The sequence below is a fragment of the Pteropus vampyrus genome, unplaced genomic scaffold (assembly GCF_000151845.1).
Source record: "Pteropus vampyrus isolate Shadow unplaced genomic scaffold, Pvam_2.0 Scaffold451, whole genome shotgun sequence".
NCBI classification, from domain to species: domain Eukaryota; kingdom Metazoa; phylum Chordata; class Mammalia; order Chiroptera; family Pteropodidae; genus Pteropus; species Pteropus vampyrus.
This window is the reverse complement of record NW_011889232.1, coordinates 455,624-465,796: the sequence shown is the minus strand read 5'-3', so window position 1 is coordinate 465,796 and position 10,173 is coordinate 455,624. Positions and strand designations below refer to the sequence as shown.

Below are 10,173 nucleotides of genomic sequence, written 5' to 3'. Positions count from 1 at the left end.
GCTGTATTTAAAGGTTAATTTCCAACATAAGTTAACTTCCTGGAAATAATCTCTGTTTCCGCCCCCCAAACTTCTGATTTTGAAAAATTTCAATCCTATAGAAATTTGAAAGGGCCTTAAGTTAGGTTGACAACTGTCTACACTTGGCCACATTCGCTTCCTCCATCCCCCACCAAGAGTACCTCATGGGATGTGTGTTTTCTGGACATCAGTTTGGGGGACTGTACAGTATAATGTCACTGAAATCAATTGGCTATCCCTGTATTTACACTGTTAATTGAGTCCAGCTGCAAAGTTGAGAAGGTCTGGGTGACAGAACGGGGCAGCAGGGGTAAGTGACAACTGGACTGAAACAGGTTCAAATTCACATCCACTTGGTTCTCTTTATAAGGAGATGAAAGTCTTCGTTTCTATTTACTATTCCCCGCATATGTTTAATGAGCTGATTACTTCTGCTTACAACAGAGAGCTTGAAAAATTTATTTGACTAGCCTTTCTTGTGCTCTTCAAGAAGCAATTAAATTAAAATGTGTGGAAATTGTCTTTATCTCATCACATTCACTGATTCTGTACTCCCAGTTTGCCACAGTTAATTTTACCACAGAATATACAAGACAAAGACATCAAAATAATGCTTCCTAAAATGCGTCATTCAAAAATATGCATTCCTAAAGATAAATGTTGTCCTTGGGAAAACAACAACAACAACAACAACAACAACAACAAAAAACCATAAAACAATAAATATTCCAAACGGTAAAACTGTCTTAACTCCACGGCTCTCCCAGAAGGTCTGAGAGCACTCTACCTGGTTTTCATTAATATTAGCTGATAACTGAATACGTCATGTATTACACGCCACTACATTCTAGAGCACCTTCACAAGGTATATTATATTGATGATAAACTCATGTCATTAATCTGTTTATAGACTAAATGAAAAGAACAGCCATGGCAACAGATGGAAAATAAATGAGAAAGCGAAGACTTTGGGACTAGGGAAACTGTAACTCTTTGCTTAGTCATTTATCAGCTAAGTGAACTTGGGCAATTTTTGCTTCTTTTTACCTCAGCTCTCACATCTATGAATTGAGAGAAATAACCAATCCTAATCTAAGTCTCACGGTTTTATTGAGATACTGCCAGCAGTGATAACAACAGCTAATGTTTTTCAAGCACTTACTATGTGCCAAACTTTATGTATATTTCTCTTCTAATTCTCTGATAAGTTCTGGGAGGTCAATGAACTGGTTTTCCCCATTTCAAAGGGAGAGAATTGAAGCATCCAGAGTTATGGAACTTCTCTTATCTCACACACAAGTAGAAAACAATCCGGGATTAACCAGTCTTTGATATACAGTTATCAAAGTCTCTGATGTGAGAATAAGAGCTCACAAAATACTCATGTAGATGTCATCGGTGTTTGCAAGGCTACCTTAGGTGCCAGGCACCTTTACAGGCAACATCCACCCAATTCTCAGGGCATTCTTGCAAGGTAAGGATCATAATGCCTAATTTACAGATAAGGAAGTTAAAGGTCAGAGATTTTAAGTGCTATTTTCAAGGTCGCAGAAACTATTTGCAAATAAATCTCTTCCCGTATTTCTCTGAGCTATTTTCCTTTATTTGACATGTTTGCATAATCGCTCGCATGCTCCCCGTGCCAGGAGCGCCCTTGTTTCGTGTGGTAGATTCCCTCAAAAAAGAGAAGGCAACGTTACACTGGAAGGAGTAGCCTACAAACGGCTTTTGCAAATAAGCAAGAAACTAGGAAAAAATTAGCTCTGAGCTTTCTGGTAATCTAGACCAAAAAAAGGGGCGAAAGTAATAGCTATAAAAAGAAAATTTATATTAATATTAAAAGGAAGAAAATCAGGGGCAAAATGTCCCATGTTTCCAATCAGCAACCAGGACAAAGGGCACAGTGTTAATTTCGTAGCATCCGTTCCTAAGAAGTTCAGAGGCTTTTAATGAGCTTTTATCTTAATAAAAGTAAAAGTCGTAAAATAGAAAATACAATGTATTTTAGATGTCTGACTGGTTATTAATGGTATTATAGTTTTATTTATTGTGAAGTGAATAAGTCACAATCATTTTGTACTATCTTGGCAAAACGATGACAGAGTGCAGCATATTCCAACCCGTTTTATTCATCTGAGATACAGGTTTCTCCTGCCTAAAAACATGAGGCAAAGAGTTAAATACACTGTCTGTCACTTATTATTTCTCACAATAGTTATTTGTGTGCAACACGTCTGAAGCCATGAAGCATGATTTTAGAAAAATAAACAAGTTTAAGTCCAGAGAAATAATTCCCTCTTTGTTTATGGCAGAAAAACGGGTTTGCAACAGACACTGCTCTTCTTGAAGTATAAATATTGTGAAATTCTCTAAGCTAAGATAAAGTCTTCCTCCTACTCCATCCTTAAATCCCAGAAAGAAAAAAAAATTGAATAACACGAATTATTCTAGATGTCCCACTAAAAGTTATAAAGTATTAATATATTTTCAGCCTTTGATTTATATATACATATATTTTTTTTTAACATACTCAGTGCTTATTTGTAAAGCTGATATAAGATTTAAAAGCCACATGGAATCTTTCTGAACTTCTGGACAAAATTTTTATTTATTATTTTAATAAGCCTTTTAAAGAATTTTGAATTTGAATATTTAGTTTATTTACTTCCCTAAATATATATAATTGTTGAACACTGGTAACATTTTACACATTAAAAAAATGACCGCTGAATACAAATTAATAGAGAAAATACGTATACTTCCATGTATAGTTCAGTTCACATCTGTTATTTCTGCAAATATAGATGATGTTGACGTAAGTTTTCCAATATTTGATGGGATAATTTTATTTTATTTTTATTTTTTCTAGGCAAGACAACCCTTGGTTGATCTCACAGATAGCAAGGACCTTGTCAGGTTACAATCCCTTATTTTTACTTTTTAATTTTTACAACTACAGCACCTAGTCTTCCTAGGTGGTCTCCCATCCAAGTACTAACCAGACCCGACCCCGCTTAGCTTCCAAGATCAGACTCTTTCAGGGTGGCATGGCGGTTGTAGACTTGATGGGCTAGTTTTAATTTTAACTTTTTGGGTGATATTTGGGTTTGGAAGTATAATAAAATACTTCCACCTGCAAAGTTTCTTCTTGATCAAGTTCAAAAGACAGGACAGGAGAATTGAAATAAATGATACATGTAAAACAATTTCTACATATAGAAAAATGCTCAAAACTGGTAAGCTTTAAATAGGCACCTCATGAAAAACCAGAAGTTTTTCCAGTAAGATAAGGAATAAGCCAAAAATGTCCCCTCTAATTACTTCTTTTCAACATCCCACTGGAAGTCCTAGCTAATGAAATAAGAAAGGGAAATGAAAAGTATACAAGCCAGAAAGGAAGACATAAAACTGTCTTTGTTTGTAGATGACATGATTGTCTATGTAGAAAATCCAAAAGAATGATTTAACTCCTGAACTAACAAGTGATTATATAGCAAGGCTGCAAGATTCAAGGTTAATATACAAAAGTAAGTCACTTTCCTATATACTATCAATAAAAAGGTAAAATTTGAACGTAAAAACACAGTATCATAAATATAAACATCCAAAAATGAAATAGGTATAAATTTTTCAAAAAAGTACAAGATCTGCATGCGAAAAACTACAAAACTCTAGATAAATGCAATCAAAAAAGAATTAAATAGAGAGATAGTCCATGTCCGTGGATACAAAGAAGCAATTTTGTCATGTTGGTTCTCCCCAACTTGATCTTCAGAGTCAACATGATCCCAAGCAAAATCCCAGCAAGCTATTTTAAAGATAGACAAACTGAGTCTAAAGTTTATACATGGATAGGTGAAACTCCAGAATAGCCAACTGAATATTGAAGGACAAGAACAAAGTTGGAGAATGGCAATACCCAGCTTCAAGACTGACTATAAAGCCAAGTAATCAATCAGGACAGTGTGATATTAGAGATATAAAGGACAAATAGATCAATGGAACTGAATAAGGGGCCAAGAGATAAATCCACATACAATCAACTGATTTGGACAAAGAGCGAAGGCAATACAACAAAGCAAACATAGTCTAGTCTTTTCAACAAATAGTTCTGTTACAAGGACATCCACATGCAAAAAAACAAAAACAAAAACAAAAACAAAACAAAACAAAAAAAACTCTAAACACAGACCTTACACCCTTCACAAACTCAAAATGGATTAAAGACTTAAATGTAAAATGCAAAACTGTACAACTCCTACAGGATGACATAAGAGAAAACCTAGTGCCCTTGGGCGTGGCAGTGACTTTTCAGATACAATACCAAAAATACCGTCTAGGAAAAATATAATTGATAGGCTGTACTAATTAAAATTAAAGACCTTCTCTGTGAAAGACCGTCAAGAGAATGACAGGACAGGCTACAGACTGGGATAAAATATTTGTAAAAGACACATCTAATAAAGGATTGTTATCCAAAATATACAACTTACTCTTAAAACTCAACAATAAGGAAATGAATAACACAATTCAAAAATGAGCAAAAGACCTGAACAGACTTCTCACCAAAGAAGCTATATAGATGGTAAACAGGCATTTGGGAAGATGCTGTGTGATTAGGACTTACATGTTAGAATAACACCTATTAGAATAGCAAAAATCCAAATTTGCTGACAGCGCTAAATGCTGGCGAGTATGTGGAACAACGGGAATTCGCATTCTCGTTTGTGAGAAAGCGAATGGTACGGCCACTTTGGAAGACAGACAGTTGGGTGGTTTCTTACAAAACTAAACATAGTATTACCAAATGATCCAGCAATCAAGCCCTTGGTATTTATCCAAATCAGCTGAAAACGATTTCCACACAAAAACCTGCACGGAAATGTGTATGGTGGGTTTTTTTCATAATCGCCAAATCTTGTAAGCAACCAAGATGTCTTTCGGTAGGTGATGGATGAATAAACTGCACGCAGACGACGGAATTGTATTCAGTGATAAAAACAAATAGCTATTAAGCTGCGAAAATACAAGGAAGAACTTAAAATATATAGTAGTAAGTGAAAGAAACAATCTGAGAAGTCTACATACTGTATGATTTCAACTGCATGACATTTGTTTAACAGTAAAATTATGGACACAGTAAAAGACTGGTTGCCAGAAGTTAGTGGGGTGTGAAACTGCTGTCTAAGACACAACGATGGTGGATAAATTATTCATTCGTCAAAACCCACAGAATTGTAGCCCCAGGAGTGAACCCTAATGTAAACTAAGGACCCTGGGTGATAACGATGTGTCGCTGAGGCCCATGATTGTAGCAAACTCCCCAGTCTGGTGGGCTGGGGACAGTCCATGTGAAGGGGTGGGACATGTGGGCGCTGTCTTTCCTTTCCCCTCAATTTTGCTGTGAACCTAAAACTTCTCTAAAAAATAAAGTCCAATAAAAAAAAAGAAACTTCATAAGTAAGCTGTACCTTAAGGCACAATTTCTAAAAGTGTCGTTATTTTCATTCACAAAACAAACTCTAGTTGAAACAAGTAAATAATGTGTTTGCTCCAGAAAATGTAAGCCCTGTGCCATCAGGAAGTTTATCACCGAGTTTCTGGTGCCTGGAGCAGCTTCTGCCCACAGCTAAGATTATCTGTTAAACGATGAACTGTCTGGCTCGATGCATTAGGATCTTAAGTAAGAGAAAATGACTTATAAAGATAATTGAATAATTGGAATTTGTATATCTAATTTATAGAAAATATTCTTTCCAATTGTTAGAAAGTTTATAATGTTTGTAGGAAATATAAAAAAATATAGCATCTATGGATATATAAATAAATCAGTTATTTTGAAAAAACAAAGACAAAATTAAAACAGACAGGTTTAAACTAATTTAATCAAGTTTTTAAAAAATCAGGTTAAGATGCCAAAGATTAATAGTATGCCTTTTGTGATGTCTTCTATTATGTTTTTACAATACTCATAAAAACATTAAAGATAGATCACGGGAAAACCAGTTGGTCTTTCCTCCAGAATCTAGATTTCTGATATCATAAATAAGTTTTAAAACGTAAAATCCCTCTCGGTATAAAACACTCAACAATACTGGAGGCGAGGGGGCATTTCTCCGATGCCTGGCTTGCTTCACAGCGTGCGACAGTCAGCAGGCCAGCGGTGAAGGGACGCGGGGACTGGGCAGCTGGGCTGGTGCCGAAGCCACAGACACTGGCCCCTCGGCCTGGCCGCTCCCCGCAGCGTCTTCAGTCTAAGGGTTTCCTCGGGAACGTGGGGACACCCAGGAACCATGCGAGGTTTGAAACTGAAACCTCTACACACAGCGAGGTCCCACAGGGCTGGTCACACGGAAAATGAATGTCCCTCAGCAAGGGAGTATTTAGAATAAAGGGAGGGAAAAGAAAAGGTAGAAAACAACTCTGAGCTCCCCAAAGAACGAACAAACTCAGGGCTCCTGGAAAACACAGCCCCGAAGTTCTCGGTGGACAGTGTGAGCCCACAGCACGACCGAAAGGCGGGGGGCGCGGACGCAGGGGACCCTTCCAGGGCTGAGGCTCCCCTTAGCTGCTTCCAGGACCCTGACTTTTAGCCGCTCCCATGAAATCTCCTGAAGGAAACAGGCGTCCATCCAGGTTTCAATTCGGTTGGACTGAATTGAAATTCTTTAGCCATAACCAGATTTCCGGTGGCTCCAGCACCTCTGAGCACTCGCCTGCTCGGAGCCCGGACTCTGCAGTGCCACGTTTACCTCGGTGACTGTCTAGGAGAGAACCAGGGATCCTGGCCGAACCACGCCCCCTCTAGACCGCCTTTTTTCTAGATTCCTATTTCCCTCTTAACTCATGCCCTGCCTTCCTGCGAAGTCAGTCCTTCGCCTCTCGCCCCGGTCCCTTCCACCCCATCGCCATGCCAACGTCCTGGTCCCAGCTCCTCCCATCTCTCTCCTGTGAGTCTCAACCCGCCAGAGCAGGTACATATCATAACCCATCGCTATTCCTATAATATTCTTCTCTTTAAATAGGTGATTTTAAAATCTATTTGCAATAAAAGTTCAAAGTGCTCACCTATTACAATTTTAATCGCCTCCCAAAAAGCTCGTTTCGCTTCCTTGAGCTATTCATCTGACAAGGGTAGGATTTTAACTTTTGTTTTCATCTTAATTTCCCATGAAATATGTTTCATTCCAATTAAGAAGTAAATATGAAAGTATTAGTTTGTACTTCATGGAATTAAACTTAATCAAAATAAAGATTTAATTTATTATATGCCAGGCAAAAATTTTACAAACATAATCTGATTGAACTCCCAAACTAATCGAGCCTGATTTATTTTTCAAAATCCCCCAAAGCTGAAAACATTTAACAAAGTAAAAACAAAAACTGAATAGACATATGTACATATCTACATACCTACATACAGCATATTTCTGGTCACAAGAACATCACCAAACCTCTAAATAAGTCCCCAAACACCTCTAATACAAAACATTGAAATAAATGTGAGCCCTACGTTGATTAAAAAAAAAAAAAAGTGATAAAAAAAAGTCACATCATTCTTTTCCACCCTACTAACTCCGGTTCAGGGTCTGGGGGACTGGAGCCCATCCCGACAGCTCAGGGCACCAGGCAGTCCCACCACGAGTGGGGTGCGCTTGCACCCAACACGGCACTCAGACAGGGACAGTGTAGACACGTCAGCGAACGCACTTACCGGCTCGCCGGTGGGGTATGGGAGGAACCAGAGGAGCTGGAGGAAACCCACAGAGACGCGGGGAGGCCACGCGCACAGCGGCCCTCCCAGGAATCCGATTTTGTGTTTCGTCAAAGTTAGAATGAGATGACACCACTCGGGGACCTGCTGCTGTACTTTCAGTGACAGAGTAATGAAATGACAAGAGCGAATTATAAATCTAACCTTGAAATGCCTTGATCTTAAATATACCCACACGATAACAAACACGAGAAAACCGGAAACGGGAACCGATAATCGCACAGCTGTAGATGATTTATTTAACTGGGTTTTTATCTATTTAGTTATTTATTTATTTTTTATTCTATTTTTTTTTTTAGGCGAGGCAACCCTTGGCTGATGTCACAGATTGCAAGGACCTTGTCAGCTTACAATCCCTTATTTTTTTTATATTTTTTTTATTTTTTTATATTTTTTATATTTTTACGCCTGGTCTTCCTAGGTGGTCTCCCATCCAAGGCCCGACCCTGCTTAGCTTCCGAGATCAGACGGCATCGGGCTTGTTCAGTCTGGCGTGGCCTTGTATTGGAAAGTAACATCCACGGCTCTAGCCTGCCCTCATAGTTAATAAAATAAAACTGCATGTAACCAATTTGATTAGCGCCTGTCCCCAGCTCTTGCATCAGAGTGCATAAGCTGCACCCACGGACACGTGATGCTCTCCCTGGCAAATGCTCAGTCCTTCTCTTTGATTAGCCCTTGGACAGTTCATTCTACTACTCATCCAGAGGTGTTTCTCTCTTTCTTCAATATTCTATTTCTATCTCTGTTGCTTTTATTTCGTTTTATCCTTCTGGAATATTTTCTCTCACCCCTGAGTTTTCATTGTCTATTCTGTATCTGTTAGAAGGTTTTTGACTAAGATAAGAAAAAACACTCACGATGGCTGAAGTGAATTGCCTCACATTACAAGATGTCTGGAGGTTAGTGTGGGCTCCAGCACATTCAAATCCAGTGATGGCCCAAGGATCCAGGTTCTGCCCATCTCTTAGCTGTACTGTTAGCCACCCAGTGATGCCACAGGTGGCCGCCACACTGCCATGCCGCCACACTCAGAAGAAAAAGGACAAATTTCTTGCTACTCCTTCTAATGAACAAGAAAATTCTGTGGAAGTCCCCAGAGGATGCTGCTCATGTGTCACAGGCTTGGATCACCGCACATGCTCTCTTCTAAATCAATATTTGGTAGGAAAAACAGAGTTGCCTTGTTTGGCTTAAGCTAGTACTGAGAGAGTAGGACACATCTGAGGGGCCAGCCTCACTGAAAACTGCAGCTTCTTCTACGGCATCTCAGAATTCTGACATGAGCGAACAGCATTTACTTCTTAAAATTTTTCGATTGTTGATTAAGCAAATAAAACTCAACACAGGATTCCTAAACAAAACTGATGCTCAAAAAGGCAAACACATATTTTTATACTCTGAATTTAGTAGCAAACATGTGAAAAATAATGTCATTCTTATAGACACTGCAATAACACAAATAAATAACACTCAGCAGCGTGTCATTAAAAAAAATGGTTTCTATCTGCTACTGTGCTGCTTACATTTCTCTCTCACATGGTCTCGGTCACATGTCAGTTTCTGGCTGGAGTGACCACATGGGAACCCCAGCTGCACCTTGAGAAGAACTGTAAGTATTTTATACACAGATTTTCCCAGAGTCAAAAGCACAGATGCTGGGGCATTTGAATCCTAGGTTAATTTCCTCTTTATATCAATGAAATTAGCATATTACTGGGTTATTTCCATTGGTGGAATCTAGTAGAATAAGTCCGAGACCATAACAGTATGTGTAATCACTCAACAGTACAAAATAAAGTGCTTGCTATAACATATCCAAGAAGAGAAGGTAACAGATAAAATATTTATCGAGAAATAATATTAATCAAATATGTTTACTTTCCTCCTGTACATTTTCACCGGGTGGTTTAGTTAAATCAAGAAAGTAAAATGCCAGCCAGATTCTGAAGAACTTGTGTTGGGACTACAGTGACAACTACTTCGGACAGTATAAGAAATGTTGTTGGTCTAGAGACATCACACACAGGGCGAGGTGGGGACCTAGTCCTTTAACGGTTCACTCAGTGTATTTTTCTGAAATTATTTCTTTTGAAATAAAACCCTGCTTCTTCTAGCCTCCTCCACTGCTTACAATTCATGCAAAGCTTATGTTTCTTTTGCCCCCACATCATCTCAGAATCAGCCATCATCTCAGAATGCAGAGCTGAAAGTGCCCTCCACATAGTTCAATGCTACAAAAGCCAAAAGCGAACGAGCTTGGACGACTAATCCTAGATCATGACATAAGGAGTCACAGATAGAGCTGGAATTAGGGCAGAGTTTACTTAATACTTGATTTGTAGTTCGATTAATCAATAATTATATGTTGCACACCC

At 38.6% G+C, this 10,173-nt stretch overlaps 1 long non-coding RNA gene across 1 annotated transcript in view; it reads right to left on the bottom strand.

Annotated features, from left to right (window-relative positions):
• The window catches only part of LOC105306617, a 226,986-nt gene that overhangs the window by 118,786 nt on the left and 98,027 nt on the right, over positions 1 to 10,173 (bottom strand). The window lies entirely within an intron of this gene.